Source organism: Callithrix jacchus, chromosome 4, assembly GCF_049354715.1.
Source record: "Callithrix jacchus isolate 240 chromosome 4, calJac240_pri, whole genome shotgun sequence".
NCBI classification, from domain to species: domain Eukaryota; kingdom Metazoa; phylum Chordata; class Mammalia; order Primates; family Cebidae; genus Callithrix; species Callithrix jacchus.
The window spans coordinates 76,668,593-76,689,477 of record NC_133505.1 but is presented as its reverse complement, the minus strand read 5'-3'; the positions used below and the strand labels follow the sequence as shown (position 1 = coordinate 76,689,477).

The 20,885-nt window shown below is 40.9% G+C and overlaps 1 long non-coding RNA gene and 1 pseudogene across 5 annotated transcripts in view; both read right to left on the bottom strand.

The window, feature by feature from the left end:
* The window catches only part of LOC103792494 (uncharacterized), a 235,358-nt gene extending 219,495 nt beyond the window's left edge, over nucleotides 1-15,863 (bottom strand). For all 5 annotated transcript variants that reach the window (XR_004741866.3, XR_013534828.1, XR_013534829.1 and 2 more), the window contains exons 1-2: nucleotides 15,433-15,863; nucleotides 13,431-13,571 (exon numbers count right to left, since the gene is read on the bottom strand). This is a non-coding gene — a long non-coding RNA (uncharacterized LOC103792494). The remainder of the gene's footprint in view (nucleotides 1-13,430; nucleotides 13,572-15,432) is intronic.
* A 2,627-nt stretch (nucleotides 15,864-18,490) lies between these two features.
* On the bottom strand, nucleotides 18,491-20,841 carry LOC100406319 (keratin, type I cytoskeletal 19 pseudogene; annotated as a pseudogene).
* Nucleotides 20,842-20,885: the final 44 nt, after the last annotated feature.

The window sequence follows — 20,885 nt, the reverse complement described above, 5'->3', positions numbered from 1 at the left end:
CAGTCATGTATTAAACAGTACTCGGCTGAAAACTGTAGGTGACCATTTGCAAATACCTAGAGTTCTTTCCCTGTGTATCTTTCTGTTTTCCAGGAGACTCTTCTAATCATTCTAATTGCTTTGGTCTTCCTAGTTGAGAAAGTCTGCTGGGCTCCACTTGGTTTCTCCCTCCCTGCCCAAGATCTGGAATTTCTGTCAAGGCAGTAAACTGGGGAAATCATAAGGTTTGCCTCATTTTCCTGTCTCTCAATGGTCACTATATTTGGTTGCCTGAAGTCGATTATCTTAAAAAACATTATTTTGTGTAATTTTTGCCTTTGTTGTTGTTGTTCCAGGTTAGAGGGTACATCTGGTCCCTACTACTCCAATGCTACAAGTCATAAATCCCTTCTAACCTTCTTTTGTAATAAGAATGCCCTCATTTTACAATAGAAAAGATAAGAGCTCATTTGGGCAATTTGTTTCTTACACATTTACTTGCTAAAGGCACTATTTTTCAAATGAAACTCCAAAAGTGTCTTCCTGACCAATTTTCTAAACACCTCACATTATTTTCAAATACTAATTCAAAATAAATCAGACATAAATGTAAAACCTACAAGTATAAAAATTCAAAAAGAAAACATGCAAAATCTTTGGTACCTGAGATTAGGCAAAGAGTGACTACATTTAACTCCAAAAGCCAAATCTCTAAAACCAAAAGTAATAAATTGTACTGCATCATAATTAAAGTTTCCTATTCCTAAAGCACTGTTAAGAAAATTAAAAGACAAGTCACAGATCAGGAGAAAATATTTTCAAATTATATATCTGATAAAGAACTTGTATTCAGAATACCTAAAGAAGTTCTACTACTCAAAAAGATATACAACCAAATTAAAATAAAGGCAAAAAATTTGAGTCAACATTTTGTCAAATAATATATACAAAGGGCTAATAAGCATGTAAAAGGATGCTCAAAATCATTAGTCATTAGAAAAATGAAAATTAAAACCACATAAGATACCACTATGCAGCAACTAGAATGGTTATAATCAAAAAGAATGACAATGCTAAGTGTTGGCAAAGATGTGAAAAAACTGGGACCATTGTACATCGCTGGTAGAAATGTAAAATGATACAGCTACTTGAAAAAACAATATGGCACTTTTTAAAAATATTAAACATGAACTTACTATAAATTTCAGTAATTCTACTACAAGGTTTCTACCTTCTCAAGAGAATGATAACCTATATCCACATGGTTGTATGTGAATGCTCACAACATCATTATTCATAGTAGCTAAAAACTGAAAACAATTCAGGACCCATAAACTAGTGAATGTATCAACAAAATGTATATATTCATACCACACAATACTGTTCAGGAATTAAAAGGAATGAAATACTGATAAATGCTATAACACAGATGATTCTCAAAAACATTATGCTAAATAGAGGGAGTTATACTATAAAGTCTATAGATTGCATAATTTCACTTATCTGAAATTTCCAGTAACAACAAGTCCATAAAAGCAGTAAGCAAATCAGTGGTTTCCTGGGGTTGAGGAACAAGGAGTGGTTATAAATGTGTTTAATGGATATTTTGGGGATGGTAGGAGGTTCTAAAACTAGATGAGTGCACAATTCTTTTTTTTTTTTTTTTTTTTTTTTGAGACAGAGTTTCGCTCTTGTTACCCAGGCTGGAGTGCAATGGCACGATCTCGGCTCACTGCAACTTCCACCTCCTGGGTTCAGGCAATTCTCCTGCCTCAGCCTCCTGAATAGCTGGGAATACAGGCACGCACCACCATGCCCAGCTAATTTTTTGTATTTTTAGTAGAGACAGGGTTTCACCATGTTAACCAGGATGGTCTCGATCTGTTGACCTCGTGATCCACCCGCCTCGGCCTCCCAAAGTGCTGGGATTACAGGCTTGAGCCACCGCGCCCAGCCCACAATTCCATAAATTTACTAAAAATCATTTGTCACTTACAAAGCATTAATTTGACTGCATGTAAATTATAACTTAATAAGGTTGTTATTTTCCCTCCAATTATTGTCAATAAACCAACAACAAAGGTAAATTTAACGAGTCTATATTTAATAATTTTTTTCCACAGTAATGAGATTTTATCAAGAAATTAAAAATCTGGGCTTTTTTTTAGTTTGGGGAGGAATACAAATTTTTGATTTTTTTTTTTAGAAAATAAAACTATAAGCCAAAAATGAGAAAGCAAATTGTTCATCTTCAGCAATTATTCATTAGTATACATTTGTTAAATTATTCAGAGAGCTATCACAATCCTGTAATGTAGATAGATAAAATATATTTAATTTATGTAATAAGTTGAAGAAACCAAGGCTGCATTAAGTTTGAAGGGTCTGTCAAAAGTCATGGTATCTCTAATTTGTAGAAAATTGTAATTTGCCTTATAATGACTACTCACTTATGTTTTAATTTTCCTCTGTGACTCTCCTAAGAGCTTAACAAATCCCTGCTGAAAGATCCTTCATATCAGAAAACTTATTAACCCCAATAGGAAAAGTTTCCTTCTTTACAAAGGACAGGCATCTGGAAAGACCAAATATGAACTCTAGCTTCCATCCACAACATGAAACTAATTTGTAGAAAGAGGTCTCTACCAATATCCTGATGTCCTGGCTTCCACAAATTCACACAGATTCACTATACAAATATTGTGTATAAAAAAAAATCACAAGAGGACTCAAGATAGCGCTGTGAGAACAACCCAGGATTGGAGCTCACGTTGAATCCACAAACGGTGAGTCTGAGCTGCATTTCCAGACTGATCTTTGTTGCCCACAGAACGGGGAAACTCCCAAGTATAAAAAAGACACTGGACGCCAGGCAGTAGGTCTGCCTGGCGAAGCCGGCAGCCGGGACGGCGGCGGCCAGCCATACCCAGCAATCCCCACAGGGCGCGCTTGTCCGGGTGCCTTGTTGAACCGGCAACCTGAGACTTGAGAGGGCTGGACTTGAGACTGAACGAGACTTGGACAGTAGCCCAGCCCAGGGGATTGTAGGGACAGATCGTTTGGGATACCCAGTGGGACGAACAAAACCGCGATTTCAAACTATCCCGAGCAGACGGCCCGAGACGCTCTGTGAGGGAGGGGTGTCTACCACTACGGAGGCAACCCGCCCCAACTGAGATACACGCCCACTGCTGACGCAGCCAGCCGTTGCCGAGGCAACCCACCCCAACTGAGATACACGCCCACTGCTGACGCAGCCAGCCGTTCCCGAAGCAACCCGCCCCAACTGAGATACACGCCCACTGCTGACGCAGCCAGCCGTTGCCGAGGCAACCCGTCCCTACTGAGATACACGCCCACTGCTGACGCAGCCTGCCGTTGCTGAGGCAACATGCTACAACGAAGAGACTCCGCCGCAGGGCGTGGTGGAGACCACAGCAGAGCCTGCAGGAACAGGGCGAATCACACAACGGCAGGGCAGAGCCTCGGCAGCCAAACAGTGGCTAGTCTGCCTTCTAGCTGGGCAGGACACCTCATCGAACATCCAAAAATAAAGCCCAAACCCCTCAACACAGAGCATTTGAGGAAAAAAAAAAAAAAAAGGGTTTTTTAATGAGCTCTGTTGCAGCAGAATCAAACATAGCAGCCTAACAGCCCTGAAGGAACAACAGAGCGCACAGCTCAGCAATTAAACCCCTATAAAGTACAAACTGTCTCCTCAAGCAGCTCCCTGACCTCTCTATATCCAAAAGACTGACATTAGGCAGGCATCATCCTGGGACAAAGACAGCAGAAAAAGAAACTGGTAGCATCCCTCGCTGTGCCACAGCTGCTAGAGGTGCACCCCAGACAAGCAGGGTCTGGAGCGGACCTCAGCAGTCGTACAGTGGAGGGGCTAGACTGGTAGAAGGAAAATCAAGCAACAGAAATACTTCATCATCAACATTCTGGGTGTCCACTCAGAGACCCAATCGAAAAGTCAGCAACTATGCAGACGACCAGCGGAAAAATCCACAAAGATGGGAAGAAACCAGTGCAAAAAGGAGGAAAACACCCGAAACCAGAACACCTCGCCTCCTAGAAAGGAACAAAACTCCTCACCAGCAAGGGAACAAAGCTGGACGGAGAATGACTGTGACGAAATGACGGAATTAGACTTCAGAAGATGGATAATGAGAAACTTTTGTGAGCTAAAAGATCATGTATTAAATCAATGCAAAGAAACTAAGAACCTTGAAAAAAGATTTGAAAAAAGATTCGAGGAAATGATAACAAGAATGGATAACTTAGAGAGGAATATGAATGAATTAAAGGAGCTGAAAAACACAATACGAGAACTTCGCGAAGCAAACGCAAGTTTCAATAGCCGAATTGACCAGTAGAGGAAAGAATATCTGAAGTCGAAGACCAACTCAATGAAATAAAACGAGAAACCAAGATCAGAGAAAAAAGCGCAAAAAGGAATGAACAAAGTCTCCAAGAAATGTGGGACTATGTGAAAAGACCTAACCTACATTTGATAGGTGTACCAGAAGGGGACGAAGAGAATGAATCCAAGCTGGAAAATACTCTTCAGGACATCATCCAGGAAAATTTCCCCCACCTAGCAAGACAGGCCAACACTCAATTGCAGGAAATACAGAGAACACCACAAAGATATTCCGCAAGAAGAGCAACCCCAAGGCACATAATCGTCAGATTCAACGGGGTTGAAATAAAGGAGAGAATACTAAGGGCAGCCAGAGAGAAAGGTCGGGTCACCCACAAAGGGAAGCCCATCAGACTCACAGCAGATCTCTCGGCAGAAACAATACAAGCCAGAAGAGAGTGGGGGCCAATATTCAACATTCTTAAAGAAAAGAACTTTCAACCCAGAATTTCATATCCAGCCAAACTGAGCTTCAGAAGTGAAGGAAAAATAAAATCCTTTGCAAACAAGCAAGTACTCAGAGATTTTGTCACCACCAGGCCTGCTTTACAAGAGCTCCTAAAAGAGGCACTACACATAGAGAGGATCAACCAGTACCAGCCATTCCAAAATCACACTGAATGCTAAAGAGCTTCAACATAATGAAGAATCTACAACAACTAACAGGCAAAACAGCCACTTAGCATCAAAATAGCAGTATCAAATTCACACATAACAATATTAACCCTAAATGTAAATGGACTAAATGCACCAATCAAAAGACACAGAATGGCAAATTGGATAAAAATCCAAAACCCATCAGTGTGCTGTATCCAGGAAACCCATCTCACCTGCAAGGATACACAAAGGCTCAAAATAAAGGGATGGAGGAAGATTTACCAAGCTAATGGAAAGCAAAAAAAAGCAGGAGTTGCAATTCTCATCTCTGATAAAATAGACTTTAAAGCAACAAAGATCAAAAGAGACAAAGAAGGCCATTACATAATGGTAGAAGGATCAATACAACAAGAAGACCTAACGATCCTAAATATATATGGACCTAATGCAGGAGCACCCAGATACATAAGGCAAGTTCTTAATGACTTACAAAGAGACTTAGACTCCCACACAATAATAGTGGGAGACTTTAACACTCCACTGTCAATACTAGACAGATCAACCAGACAGAAAATCAACAAGGATATCCAGGGCTTGAACTCAGACCTGGAGCAAGCAAACCTGATAGACATTTACAGAACTCTCCACCCCAAATCCACAGAATACACATTCTTCTCAGCACCACATCACACCTACTCTAAAATTGACCACATAATTGGAAGTAAAGCACTGCTCAACAAATGTAAAACAACTGAAATCATAACAAACAGCCTCTCAGACCATAGTGCAATCAAGTTAGAACTCAGAATTCAGAAACTGACCCAGAACCGCACAGCTTCATGGAAACTGAACAACTGGCTCTTGAATGTTGACTGGGTAAACAACAAAATGAAGGCAGAAATAAAGAAGTTCTTCGAAACCAATGAGAACGAAGACACACGTGCCAGAACCTGTGGGACACATTTAAAGCAGTCTCTAGAGGAAAGTATATAGCAATAAGTGCCCATATGAGGAGAATGGAGAGATCCAAAATTGACACCCTATCGTCAAAATTGAAAGAGCTAGAGGAGCAAGACCAAAAAAACTCAAAACCCAGCAGAAGACAAGAAATAACTAAGATCAGAGCTGAGCTGAAGGAGATTGAGACATGAAAAACCCTTCAAAAACTCAATAAATCCAAGAGCTGGTTTTTTGAAAAGATCAACAAAATAGACAGACCACTAGCCAGATTGATTAAAAATAAAAGAGAGAACAACCAAATAGATGCAATAAAAAATGATAAAGGGGAAAGCACCACAGATTCCACAGAAATTCAAACCATCATCAGAGAATATTACAAACAACTCTATGCGCATAAACTAGTAAACCTGGAAGAAATGGATAAATTCCTGGACTCCTGTGTCCTCCCAAGCCTAAACCAGGAGGAAGCTGAAAACTATGAATAGACCAATAACAAGGTTGGAAGTTGAGGCAGCAATTAAGAGCCTACCACACAAAAAAAGCCCAGGTCCAGACGGGTTCACAGCCGAATTCTACCAGACACACAAGGAGGAGCTGGTACCATTCCTTCTAAAACTATTTCAAACAATCCAAAAAGAGGGAATCCTTCCCAAATCATTTTATGAGACCAATATCATCCTGATACCAAAACCCGGCAGAGACCCAACGAGAAAAGAAAACTTCAGGCCAATATCCATGATGAACATAGATGCAAAAATCTTCAATAAAATATTGGCAAGCCGATTGCAACAGCAAATCAAAAAACTTATTCATCATGATCAAGTAGGATTCATCCCAGGGATGCAAGGCTGATTCAACATACGCAAGTCTATCAACGTAATTCACCACATAAACAGAACCAAAAACAAAAACCACATGATTATCTCAATTGACGCAGAGAAGGTATTTGACAAAATCCAACAGCCCTTTATGCTAAAAACCCTCAATAAACTCGGTATTGATGGAACGTATCTCAAAGTAATAAAAGCTATTTATGACAAACCAACAGCCAATATCATACTGAATGGGTAAAAACTGGAAGCATTCCCTTTAAAATCTGGCACTAGACAAGGATGCCCTCTCTCACCACTCCTATTCAATATAGTACTGGAAGTTCTAGCCAGAGCAATCAGGCAAGCAAAAGAAATAAAGGGTATTCAAATAGGAAAGGTGGAAGCCAAATTGTCTCTATTTGCAGACGACATGATAGTATACCTAGAAGACCCCATTGCCTCAGCCCAAAAACTCCTGAAACTGATAAGCAACTTCAGCAAAGTCTCAGGATATAAAATCAATGTGCAAAAATCACAAGCATTCGTCTACACCAATAACAGACTTAAAGAAAGCCAAATCAAGAGCGAACTGCCATTCGCAATTGCTACAAAAAGAATAAAATACCTTGGAATACAACTCACAAGGAACGTAAGAGACCTCTTCAAGGAGAACTACAAACCACTGCTCAACGAAATCAGAGAGGACACAAACAGATGGAGAAACATTCCATGTTCATGGTTAGGAAGAATTAATATCGTGAAAATGGCTGTACTGCCCAAAGTAATTTACAGAATCAATGCTATCCCCATCAAGCTACCATTGACTTTCTTCACAGAACTGGAAAAAACCACCTTGAACTTCATATGGAACCAAAAGAGAGCCCGCATAGCCAAGTCAATTCTAAGCAAAAAGAACACAGCGGGGGGCATCACACTACCGGATTTCAAACTATACTACAAGGCTACAGTAATCAAAACAGCATGGTACTGGTACCAAAACAGTGATATAGACCAATGGAACAAAACAGAGGCACCGGAGGCAACACAACATACATACAACTATACAATCTATGATAAACCTGACAAAAACAAGCAATGGGGAAAGGATTCCATGTTTAACAAATGGTGTTGGGAAAACTGGCTAGCCATGTGCAGAAAGCAGAAACTGGACCCCTTCCTGACACCTTACACTAAAATTAACTCCAGATGGATTAAAGACTTAAACATAAAACCTGGTACCATAAAAACCCTAGAAGGAAATCTAGGCAAAACCATCCGGACATAGGAGTAGGCAAGGACTTCATGAACAAAACACCAAAAGCATTGGCAACAAAAGCCAAAATAGACAAATGGGACCTAATCAAACTCCACAGCTTCTGCATGGCAAAAGAAACAGTCACTAGAGTGGATCGGCAACCAACAGAATGGGAAAAAATTTTCGCAGTCTACCCATCTGACAAAGGGCTGATATCCAGAATTTACAAAGAACTCAAACAGATTTATAGGAAAAAAACAAACAAGCCCATTCAAAAGTGGGCAAAGGATATGAACAGATACTTTACAAAAGAAGACATAGATGAGGCCAACAATCATATGAAAAAATGCTCATCGTCACTGGTCATCAGAGAGATGCAAATCAAAACCACATTGAGATACCATCTCACGCCAGTTAGAATGGCGATCATTAAAAAATCTGGAGACAACAGATGCTGGAGAGGATGTGGACAAAAAGGAACACTTTTACACTGTTGGTGGGAGTGTAAATTAGTTCAACCATTGTGGAAGACGGTGTGGCGATTCCTCAAGGCCTTAGAAATAGAAATTCCATTTGACCCAGCAATCCCATTACTGGGTATATATCCAAAAGACTATAAATCGTTCTACTATAAGGACACATGTACACGAATGTTCATTGCAGCACTGTTTACAATAGCAAAGACCTGGAATCAACCCAAATGCCCATTGATGATAGACTGGATTGGAAAAATGTGGCACATATACACCATGGAATATTATGCAGCAATCAGAAATGATGAGTTTGTGTCGTTTGTAGGGACATGGATGAATCTGGAGAACATCATCCTCAGCAAACTGACACAAGAACAGAAAATGAAACACCGCATATTCTCACTCATAGGTGGGTGATGAAAAATGAGAACACATGGACACAGAAAGGGGAGTACTAAACACTGGGGTCTATTGGGGGGAAAAGGGGAGGGCCAGTGGGAGGGGGAGGTGGGGAGGGATAGCCTGGGGAGAAATGCCAAATGTGGGTGAAGGGGAGAAGAAAAGAAAAGCACCCTGCCATGTGTGTACCTACGCAACTGTCTTGCATGCTCTGCTCATGTACCCCAAAACCTAAAATCCAATAAAAAATTTAAAAAAAAAAAAAAATCACTTGACACAATCAAGATCTTAGAGTCCCAATTCTCCATTAAACACAAGTTCCTTGAGAACTTGTATCAGGGTTCATCATATTTACCATTGTACGCCTAGAGTCCATCACAGTGTCTGATAATTTCAACACTCAGTCAATAATTTTGAACCAAACTTAGAATTTTTTTTTTGAGACAGGGTCTCACTCTGTTGCCCAGGCTGGAGCACAGTGGCATGATCTTGGTTCACTGCAAATTCTGCCTCCCAGGTTTAAGCAATTCTCCTGCCTTAGCCTCCCAAGTAGCTGGGATTAGAGGCACTCACCACCATACCGGGCTAATATTTCTATTTTGTAGAAGAGATGGGTTTTCACCATGTTGGTCAGGCTGGTCTCGAACTCCTGACCTTATGATCCACCTGCCTTGGCCTCCCAAAGTTCTGGGATTACAGGTGTGAGCCACCGCACACAGCCTAAAATTTTATAATACAGAATATCCATATGTAAATCATCTGAAAATTTTTCTAATGTCCTTATTCCATAAATATATTTATTTTAGGCTGCTTTTTGCAGAGATGAATATCTTTTCTTGTTATATGTGACATATAAACAAAATATGGATATGAGCTAGAGTGCTTAAGTCGAGTACTATATGATAACAGGAATAATTTTATTGATATGGCTATGAAAGAGTCTGAAACTTGCCACTTGCAAAGTGAACTTTGTTAACAATCACTTTTATTAGAAAACAATCCTGTGATAGTGTTTATCACCATGCTTAGACTCCATATTATCAGAAGGCTTAAATCATGAGAAGATTTATTTTGAACTATGTAGTGATAACAACAGTCATAGTAACAATCAACATGTGATCCTGAGAGTGCCCTCTAAGTTCTTAAAGAACAGTAGCTTCGGCTAGGCACAGTGGCTCACGCCTGTAACCCCAGCACTTTGGGAGGCCGAGGTGGGCAGATCACGAGGTCAGGAGATTAAGACCATCTAGGCCAACATGGTGAAACCCTGTCTCTACTAAAAATACAAAAAAATTAGCTGGGAATGGCAGCACAGGCCTGTAGTCCCAGTTACTAGGGAGGCTGAGGCAGGAGAATTGATTGAACCCAGGAGGTGGAGATTGCAGTGAGCCGAGATCACGCCACTACACTACAGCCTGGGCGAACTGCAAAACTCCATCTCAAAAAAAAAGAATACTAGCTTCTATTGTTACACATAGGGAAAGAATAAGTTACAATTTTAAAACTCTAAAATTTTAGAAGTCAAGAGATCCAAATTGAAATCTGATTCATATTAGCTGTGGTGAACTCATGCAACAACCTCACTTTGCTTAATCTAAAATCAAGAGAATTATAATTCTTACAATCTATGCATGAGTTAGTTGTGAAGCTCAAACAAGATAGTGGATATGAAAGTGACTGGGAAACTGAAGTATTTATCAAAAGTGAGAGATATGTACTAAATTTCTTAAAATATTATCCATGTTTATTATACTATATACACAATAATCCAAATATTCTATATATATGTATTATATGATATATACAATAATCCAAAAATTCAGTTCCCTGAGACAGCAAGTTTGTTCTATTTTTTCATGCTATCAATTTTACAAATGAATGTCACTACTCAGTGTGACAAACTCCATGCCTTAAATATTGGAACAAGTACATTATGCCAAGAAAGCATAATGCATTCTTTGCTTGTAACAGTCACTTAAGAAAAATATTTATTTGAAAAGATGTTCTCAGATATCCTTCAATTACCATTTAGGAGAAAATTAATTTTATGGCAACTTTTACAAATTGTCTACATATTCTTTTTTTTTTAACTTAAAATTTGGCATGCATGGCTCCTATAAACTGGTGGTTTTTAAATGGGTTTTTTAAAATTCTTGAACATCATTGGCAATCTCATGTAAGTGAGAAAAATCTATATCCAACAAAGAGCACATATGCACACACATTTGAAATTCTGCTTATCATATCAGTAAATTCACAGACCTTGTGCAGTCTAACAATTCATCTGTAGTTCACAGACCCAGGTTAGAAAACTCTGTTTTAAATTTGTAAAAACATTCTTAAACAGCATAATTAAATGCTATATCATAAATCAAGTCCTCTTATTTTCTTTCTTTTTTGATTGTTTAAATAACAGTTTTCTACATTTGCAAACTTAAAACCTTTATTTTGACTTTACTGGTCTACCCAACAAATAAACACAATGTCATTATTCAATATGAGATGGCATTTCTAAGAGTAGTGAGGTGAAAAAGTAATTAAATGTAACTGAAAATTATAAATTATTTAACTAAACCACTGTAGGGTAGGGATAAGTGGTCTTTCTGAAAGGTAAAGACCTTTTGCAGAAGTATTCCTGAAACTCAAAACAGCAATCACACAAATGTTCCAGGAACTTAGGCCAAAGCCTTTCTCTCATTTCTTTGCATATTAGCAATACTGCTGTTTCCAAATAGACTGTGTAATTCCCGTATATATTGTGTGTTATATGTTAAATCTGGTAAGTATATTTATGGAAGTATCCATAGATCCCAGACCCTCTTTTCCAGGCCCTGCCAAGAATTTGACTCTTCCCTACAATAGTGCTGACTAAAATCTTGTCTACCAAACAACCCAATTCAGTGTGCAATGGGTTATTTTCCATGAAAGTAAAAGCACAGTTTTAAGAAAATAAGTGTGTTGGTTCTCAACTATTTCTATACAGATATAATCACCAGCATAACTGAGACCTTCCCCAGGACTATTCAAGAAATTAATCCACATATAGCTGTTTGGTTTTGGTTGTGGTTTAGAAAGATATACAGTATGGGAAACAGATTCTTTAATCTTTTTTATAGTTTTAGTCTGTTAAAATATCTCATAGTTAACTACAATCAGATTTTTTTTTCATTTGGAGAGAGCTGTTACACATGACCCACTAGCAAAATCCGTTTTTAGCTTAAAATTGATATCTATTTATGTTATAACAGATTGTGTAATCACTGGATCTAAAACACTCAGCAGTCTGCCTACATTTAGGAGGCAAGTATCTGTATCCCACAGGCCGTCTTGCAGATTTTTCTAGGGAGCTGGTTCTCATTTCCATCCTTCACCATCCTTAAAAAAGGATAAAAAATTTCTTTCCACATACTAAAGATGACCAAAAGTTTTTCTCAGATAACCACATGGCCAAAATATATTCTGTTTTAACCCTAAAGCATTAGTCAACAGGGTAAAAAACCTAGTACTAGATGTCAGGAGGTACTCTGCCTTCTGTGTTTAGAAAAGCCTTCAGTTTTAGTGAAAATAAAGAGAAAGTTGAACTAACAATCTGGCAGCCAAGGAGATCAGACATCCAAATATTTTTAAAATATTTTAACTTATAGTAGAAACACATTCTTTCTCATCAACCCCATCACCACCCCATTCCTGATGCCAAGTCAGCAATTGTGATGCTATTTTCAAAACATCTCTAGAGAGCGACATTGAGCCTTAAGAAGCAGTGTTTTCCAGGTGAAGGGCTATCTCTTTCAGTAGGTCATTGGACTAAATGCTGAGTTCTGCCTGTAGAAACTATACATGATATATGCTTTGCTTTAATTAGGAAACTTTAGATAAGCAGCAGAAGAGAAACATGTTTCTCATTCCCTACCTGGCGCTTAAGCAGCCAGCTGTGAAAATCCAGATGGAAAAAACAATGTCAAGAAAAACCTTTTTGGTACCATTCTTTCACTCCTCTCATCTGATTGGCCTGCCTTCTCTCCTTCATGAAAACCCAGCACTTTTAGGTTCACTGTACCTGCACCATTACATAATCTGCAAAGCTAACATCAGTAAATGGCTGGAAGTATGCCTTTGATGTCTGTAAAGGGGGGCTTACCAGATATGCTCTCTTCACCATATACCTGGCTTCTAATACCCAACCTTCCATACCAGATGTTCAGTCAATCCTGACTGCAGGAACTGAGGAATGTTGACTGCAGAAAACTTAACAGTATACATCCTCTCAAAAGTTTGTGTGATTTAGCAAGTGCTAGAGCCTCAAACTGAAGTAATGAAGACTAGAAAATAGATTTCCATGACCAGTCAGCCTGAAGGGAGAAGTATAAGTGTCCCTGAAGAACACCAAAAGAAGTATAAGTGTCCCTGAAGAACACCAAGATCACTCCATATCCCACACATTTAAGATGGTTCTGTGTTTGCAGAATAGGTGCCCCCTAAATGTCTTCCAGTACTCAATTAAGAGCCAAAACAAACATGAATCCTACCTTCCTTTAGTCACTCTTCAGGTCAGAGCAAGACCTAGTGGAAGAGCCTGGAAAGCAGTCTGGAAGTAGATAGTACACACTGAAGAGAAAGCAGCAGTCTGGGAGTTCTTGAAGGAAGTCTGGGTGCTCCTTTCTTTCCCACTGAACACATAGAAAACAGAAAAGAGAACTGACTCTGTTCCTTCTGTGTCCACCATTAATTAAGGGTCTAGATCTAAACATCAATGAATGGATTAAAGTTAGTTAACATTCTTTACCATTTAATATAAGCCAGGTCTTGTTCTAAATGCTTTTCACTCATTAATGTAATCTTCACAACAGCAACAGTAGATTCTACTATTACCTGCCCCTCCCATTTCATGAATGAACTGTGTCCAAAATAACACAGCTTTTAGGAAGTGAAGTAAAAAACAAAATAAAGGAAATAATACTTATTAATAGCTCATGTATCAAGGCTTTACATGTAATATCTTATTCAGTTTTCACCACAACATTAGGAAACAGGCACTGTTACTATTGCCATTTTACAAATGTAGAAAATAGGCTTGAAATGATTTCATAACTTGTCCAAACTTTCACAGCTGTTAAGTGACGGGGCCAGAATTAAAACCCAAGGATGTAGTTGTATGTAGAATTGTTCCAATTTCTATAATTTATATGATGAGGGTGGAAGTCTTCAAAATATTTAAAATATCAGGACAGTTGTTTCGACATAGGACAGGAGAAGCTGGAACATTCATGCCTTTTCTGCTCCAGGAAGCCTGAGAAGATGGGCCAAGCCCTCTATGGTCAGCAAGAGAAGTTACAAGGGGCACTGAACAGTGAAAAGACTGTTAGGTGGAAGCTAACCCAGGCAGGAGGTCCCTTGGAATCTCACAGCCCCTGTAAGGGGGCCTCCTCAAATGTCACCTACTAAGATGGGCAGACAGTGGGACACCTTCAGCTGAACTTCTCTTCAGGGAGAGGGAGGGGAGCTGCAAACTCCAGGCCCTTTCTTTAAATATCTTACTCGGGGCCACAATCTTCTATTGTATGCAGCAAAAGTTATATTTCAGCATTATCTGTATTATTATTTTCCGAATTAGTTGAATTGGTAAAGCACCAAACCAAATCAAATTAGCAACTTTTTTCGCGAGTTCCCGTCACTAATAGTTACAAGTTTTTAAACTCTTACCTATTAATCACCAGAGAAATTGGGATGGGTGGGAAGCAGGACATTGGCATCTCCATTTAGAAAAGTTGTGTTGCATTGTACCTCATGTCTAACTCTCAGCAGTTTTCACATGATCATGACTCACAGAAGTGATGAGGAAATTATGTTAATTAACAAGGTTAAAATTCCAGATCTATGCTCCTGTGATTCATGCTGTATACTACTGAGGGGGGAAAAGACCAAATAATAACCAATATTTTTACACTGCATTGTAATTGTATTTTTTTTTTTTTTTTTTTTGAGGGGGAGTTTTGCTCTTGTTACCCAGGCTGGAGTGCAATGGCGCGATCTCGGCTCACAGCAATCTCTGCCTCCTGGGTTCAGGCAATTCTCCCACATCAGCCTCCCGAGGAGCTGGGACTACAGGCACATGCCACCATGCCCAGCTAAATTTTGTATTTTTAGTAGAGACGGGGTTTTATCATGTTGACCAGGATGCTCTCGATCTCTTGACCTCGTGATCCACCCGCTTTGGCCTCCTAAAGTGCTGGGATTACAGGCGTGAGCCACAGCGCCAGGTCCTGTAATTCTATTTTTGACAGTAAGTCTAACACACCAATACTAGAAAGGGAATGCCCCAAATGCGTTCAAAGAGCCAGCCATGTTTTTGAGGATTTTAAAGCATTTTGTATTTGACGACGCTACAAATAAGGGGCTGAGTGGTAGGTAGGTAGGTCATGGAGGTTCCATAACGTTACCGGAAAATATATACATACATATTTAGAAGTGCCGACAATGCGAAAATTCTGCAGGTTTTAAACAGAAAATTAGTGAATCATAATAACCAACCAGAGGGGCCAGTGGTGGGTTCTTGGAAGTCGGGTTCGAATTCTGTGGAACTGAACTCCGGTGGCTAGCGGGAAATGGGCCCTCGGTACCTCCTGTGTCTGGTGCTTCCTGTCCTCCGCGCTTTGGGGAGGAGGGCGTCCCGCAGTTCCACCCTGTGAAATCCCAGTTTCCCAAGGTCTGCAGGCATAAAATGGAATTCCTTGCATGGGGAACTTTCGCAGGCCTCGCCCCTTTCGCCCCTTCTGCCTCTTAGGCTGCCGCCGCCACTGCCACTTGCTCCCTTCCCCATTGTCACTTCGCTGAGCGAGCATCAGGGGCTGAAAAGCGAAGCTGGAAAGCTACGGTGGGGCGGCGCCAGCGCGAGCGCAGGGTCCTAGATAAACTGGGACGGGAAGAGCGCCCGGCCGGCCTGGGTTCCTTGGAACGCTGCCGCTACGCGCAAGCGCAATGGGGGGCCTGGCGACCACCAGCGCGCCTGGTTACCACCAGCGCGCCTGGTTACCACCAGCGCGCCTGGCTAGCGAGTTGGCAGCTGCTGGAGTTGATGTTGTATGGTCACAGTCGTGTTGCAACTGCTTACTGCTGCTAAAAGAGACATCGTCTCATTCTTCCCATTTGTTTTCTTTTGTTGTGTATCACTTTTATTTTTAAAGCGCCCATTACATATGAAAATTAATTTCGGTCATTGCTAGGATTGAGAGGAAGTAATTTGAAGGACATAATGTGTTTGAAGATATGTGGCCCTTAATATATATCCCCCTACTTTATAATTTCCTGACACTTGAATGCAGTACTAACGATCTGCACGTATCATATGGAAGTGCAGCATATTGAAAAGTAATACAAAAATTGAACAAAAATTCTTAGAAACATAATTTTTTTCCTAGTAGCTTTACCGTTTCGGATCTTACATTTAAGTCTTTATTTTTTAGTTAATTTTTGTATATAGTGTGAGATAAGGGTCTAAAATATTCAGTTTTCCAACATTTATTGAAGCAGCTGCTACTGTACAACATGGTGACTATAATTAATAACAATGTATTGTGTACTTGAAAATTGCTGAGAGTGAATTTCAAGTATTCTCACCACAAATTAATAAATATGTGGGGTAATGCATATGTTAATTAGCTTGATTTAGCCCTTTCACACTATATATATATTTCAAAACATCATGTTGTGTACCATAAAAATATAGTCTTGATTTGTAGATTTAAATAATCAGAAGCAAAAAAGCCTAACAAAGAAACAAAAATGGGAGATCATGTGATTGAAGCACTTTGCAAAGCAGATATGTTTCTAAAACTCTCCCAGAATTAGTTTGGTTCGTTTAGCACCCAAAGTGTGTGTTTTAATGCGCTTAGCTGCTCCTGGGCCTTGAGAATCAAGCCTGCAATCTTGATCACTGCGCAACTGGTCTTCACAGGAGGCAATTGACAGAAGACTCAGGATGAATGGAAGATGGACTCCCTCTGCCTTTCCTCACTGAAAATATACTTCAGAGGATTATCTCTCATAACGTGAACGTTTCTTATTAATTGTAAGCAGGAAGTTTTTTGTAGAGCTGAGCACTAAAACAACACAGATTTATTCCAGAACTATATAAATTCCATTAAAATTGACACAATAATTTCAAGCACTAACATGAATTACTATGTAACATGGCTGCTGACTGGGCTTCTTCAGATCTTTCCTGTATTCCTACGTTAAAGGCTATGCTCAAAAAAATGCATATAGATGACAGAACATGTAATACTTAAAACAGAAAAATAAGACTGAAGGAATGCAAATGAAGCACTTCAGAGTATTCTGAGAAGTAAACTTAAGGTCAACAGAGACCAATGTGACAGTTATGAGACTCCCTAAGGATTCTTCTTTGTAGTGTTAGTGGGGAGGAAAGCCTACAAAATCTAAATCAGACCTTGTATCAGCAAAGTAATGCCTCATAAGTTGAAGTAGAGATATAAATTAAACTCTAGTTGACTTCTCTACACAAGGACAGGAATATCTCAAGATTGACTATATCATCAGGTTCCAGATGTTCTGTTCTGGGGTGAGGGCTATAGGAGTTTCAAGATGAGTCCAGTGTCCACTGAGAACCTTCTCTATAACTCTGATCTAGTTCCCTCTGAATGCCTTGGATTTTCCTCTTGGAAACTAAAGAAGAGAACAGAAGATTCCCTGGGCCTGTCTACATCCACCACTCTATCATTCTACAAGTATGCACCAGAGCAGGGGAAGTCTGTCCTAGAAGCCCCACAAGATAATTGGGAGACTAAAGGGTAAACAGGAACAGGCCCTGAAAAAAAACAAGAGGTACCAAGTTTTTGAGAAGGCCTATTTTTAAGGCATGGAATAAATTAAGCCTGAGTCACAAGAGAGTTTTGAAAAAGATAATAAGGAAACAGCCAGGTGCAACAGCTCACACCTATAATCCTAGCTCTTTGGGAGGCCGAGGCGGGTGGATCACCTGAGGTCAGGAGTTCAAGACCAGCCTGGCCAACATGGTGAAACCCCCATCTCTACTAAAAATTTAGAAACTAACTAGGCATGGTGGTGTGCCTGTAATCTCAGCTACTCCCTGGGAGGTGGAGGCAGGAGAATTGCTTGAAGCTGGGAGGCGGAGGTTGCAGTGAGTTGATATCACGCCACTGCTTTCCAGCCTAGGTGACAGAGCAAGACTCCATCTCAAAAAAAAAAAGGTAATAAGGAAACCATGCTTATATCCTATACATTCAACACATGTGTTAAGTGCCTCCTTGCCTGACCAGGATCACTGAGTTGGATAAAGATGGATTCCCTGCTTTTACCTTTCTTAGCGTGTAATGGATAAACAAATGGGAAGTAGATTCAACAAAGTGCAAGTAATGTGGATCTCACTGGGTGGTAAAGTCAGGGGTGATATTTATGAAATTCTGATTCGTTTGCTGTGTTTTCCACATTTTCACAACAATCATGTGTTGTTTTTATATTTTATATGTGTTATAGATATTATGTTATATTTTTTTTATAATATATTTTTATATAATATGTACGTGTGTGTGTGTGTGTGTGTATAGATATATATTCCTTGGACCATAACATTTTATTGGCAGGTCAGGGAAGAGCTAGGGGTAAGGGTCCCTTCCTTCCCATCCCCCTACCCAGGAGACACCCTCCGAAGGACAGCAGAAGCCCCAGAGCCTGCAGCTTCAGAGGACCTTGGAGGCAGACAGGCTGTTGTAGTGTGATCTTCCCGGCCCTTGAGCAAGCTGCGTTAGGTGGTGATCTCCTGCTCCAGCCGCGATTTGATGTCCATGAGCCACTGGTACTCCTGATTCTGCCGCTCTCTATCAGCTCGAACATCGCCCAGCTGGGCTTCGTTACCGCTGATCAGCGCCTGGATCTGCACCAGCTGGGCTCCAAAGGGAGCCTTGGTTTCTGCCAGTGTGCCTTCCAAGGCAGCTTTCATGCTCAGCTGTGACTGCAGCTCCATCTCAAGACCCTGGAGAGTGTGCCACAGGTCTGCGACTTCAGACTGCTCATCTGGAGCTGCTCCATGTGGCCCACGACCTACCAGTTCAATTATTCAGTCCAGCTGGTGAACCAGTCTTCAGCATCCTTATAGTTCTTCTCGGCCATGACCTCCTATTGGCTTCGCATGTCACTTAGGATTTTGGTGAGATCGGTGTCCGGAGCCGAATCCACCTCCATACTGACCTGGCCTCCCCCTTAGCCCCTCAGCACACTGATTTCCTCTTCATAGTTCTTCTATAGGTAGGCCAGCTATTCCTTCAGGCCTTCGATCTCCATCTCCAGGTCGGTCATGGCCAGGGTCAGTTCGTCCAGCACCCTGCACAGGCCGTTGATGACCTCCACGCTCATGCACAGAGCCTGCTCCGTCTCCAACTTGGTTCGCAAGTCATCTGCAGCTAGACGGGCGCTGTCGATCTGCCGGACAATCCTGGAGTTCTCAATGGTGGCACCAAGAACCTTGTCCCGCAAGTCCTGAATGGTCTTGCAGTAGTGGCTATAGTCGCGGAAGGGCCCGGGCCCCTGCTTCTGGTACAAGTTGCAGATCTTCATCTCCAGTTCGCCGTTGGCTGCCGCCAGGGCGCGCACCTTGTCCAGGTAGGAGGCCAGGCGGTCCTTGAGGTTATGCCTGGTGAGCTCCTTGCCCGCCAGCAGCCCGTTGAACGCGGCCAGGACGCCGCCGTAGCCCCTCGAGGAGGACGAGGACAGGAAGCAGGCGGAGGACACAGACACGCCGCGGCCGCTGGAACCCCCGGTGCTTGCTGAGCGCGCAAAACGCGACGCGCGGCCCAAAATGTACGGAGCTGCAGCGCATGGCCCGGAAGGACGAGGTTGCGGACGACTGGAGATAGCTGTAGGAAGTCATTGCGAGGTGGAGCACAGATGGAGCAACCCTAGTCCCAGGGGCTGCGATTCGCGGGAGGAGCCTAAAAATGTTTTTTGAATAGCTAAAATAAATAACAGATTATATGTTTATCAATGTTGTACAATCACATGGTGAGGAAATGACCGCTCAACAAAAGAGCTACCTGAGGCTGAGGTTTAAAGGCTTATTAAAATCACAGAACTGGCCGGGCGCGGTGGCTCACACCTGTAATCCCAACACTTTGGGAAGCCAAAGTGGGCAGATCACGAAGTAAAGGAATCGAGACCATCCTGGCCAACATGGTGAAACCCCGTCTCTATTAAAAATATGAAAATTAGCTGGGCATGTTGGCCCGCGCCTGTAGTCGCAGCTACTCGAGGTGAGAGGCAGGAGAACCACTTGAACCTTGGAGGCAGAGGTTGCAGTGAGCCGAGATCGCATCACTGCACTCCAACCTGGCAACAGAGTGAGACTCATCTCAAAAAACACAGAACTATAGTCAAGAAGAAAGATGGAGGGATGCACATATTACCAAATGATTTTTTTGTTTCTTTTTTCTTTTACAAGAGAGCCAGGTTTAAAACCTAAGCTCCCTAAGTCTCCGGATCTGTGCCCTTTTCACCAGCTGACAGTGTCTGCTAATAACAATATGCACTCTCAAGGATCAAAATAAGAACTGCAATACATTCAGTCACAAAAAAAATGAAATGTAAGAAACCTATATATGAAAAACATCTTCATGTCTCTCTTGCTTTTACTCTGTCACTATTCTTATTTCTTTTTATTATTTTCTATTTCTATTAAAGGCATACCCTTAAATCATATTTTGAAAATAAATAAAAGGAAAAAATTCACATATTCTCATTATACTAAAATGACTACTGTTGATAGGCGTGTTAGGTATGGTCAAACTTAAAATATAGATTGAAGCATGCATAAAATTTCCTTTATGTGCCCACAAATCAGAAGTCATCAGGCACACTCTCCAATTATAGGAAGTGCTCTATAATCTAGATGCTTCTCACACAGACAACTCTGTGGTTGTCTCTGGGGTGAATAGCAGCATCAACCTTAGGTA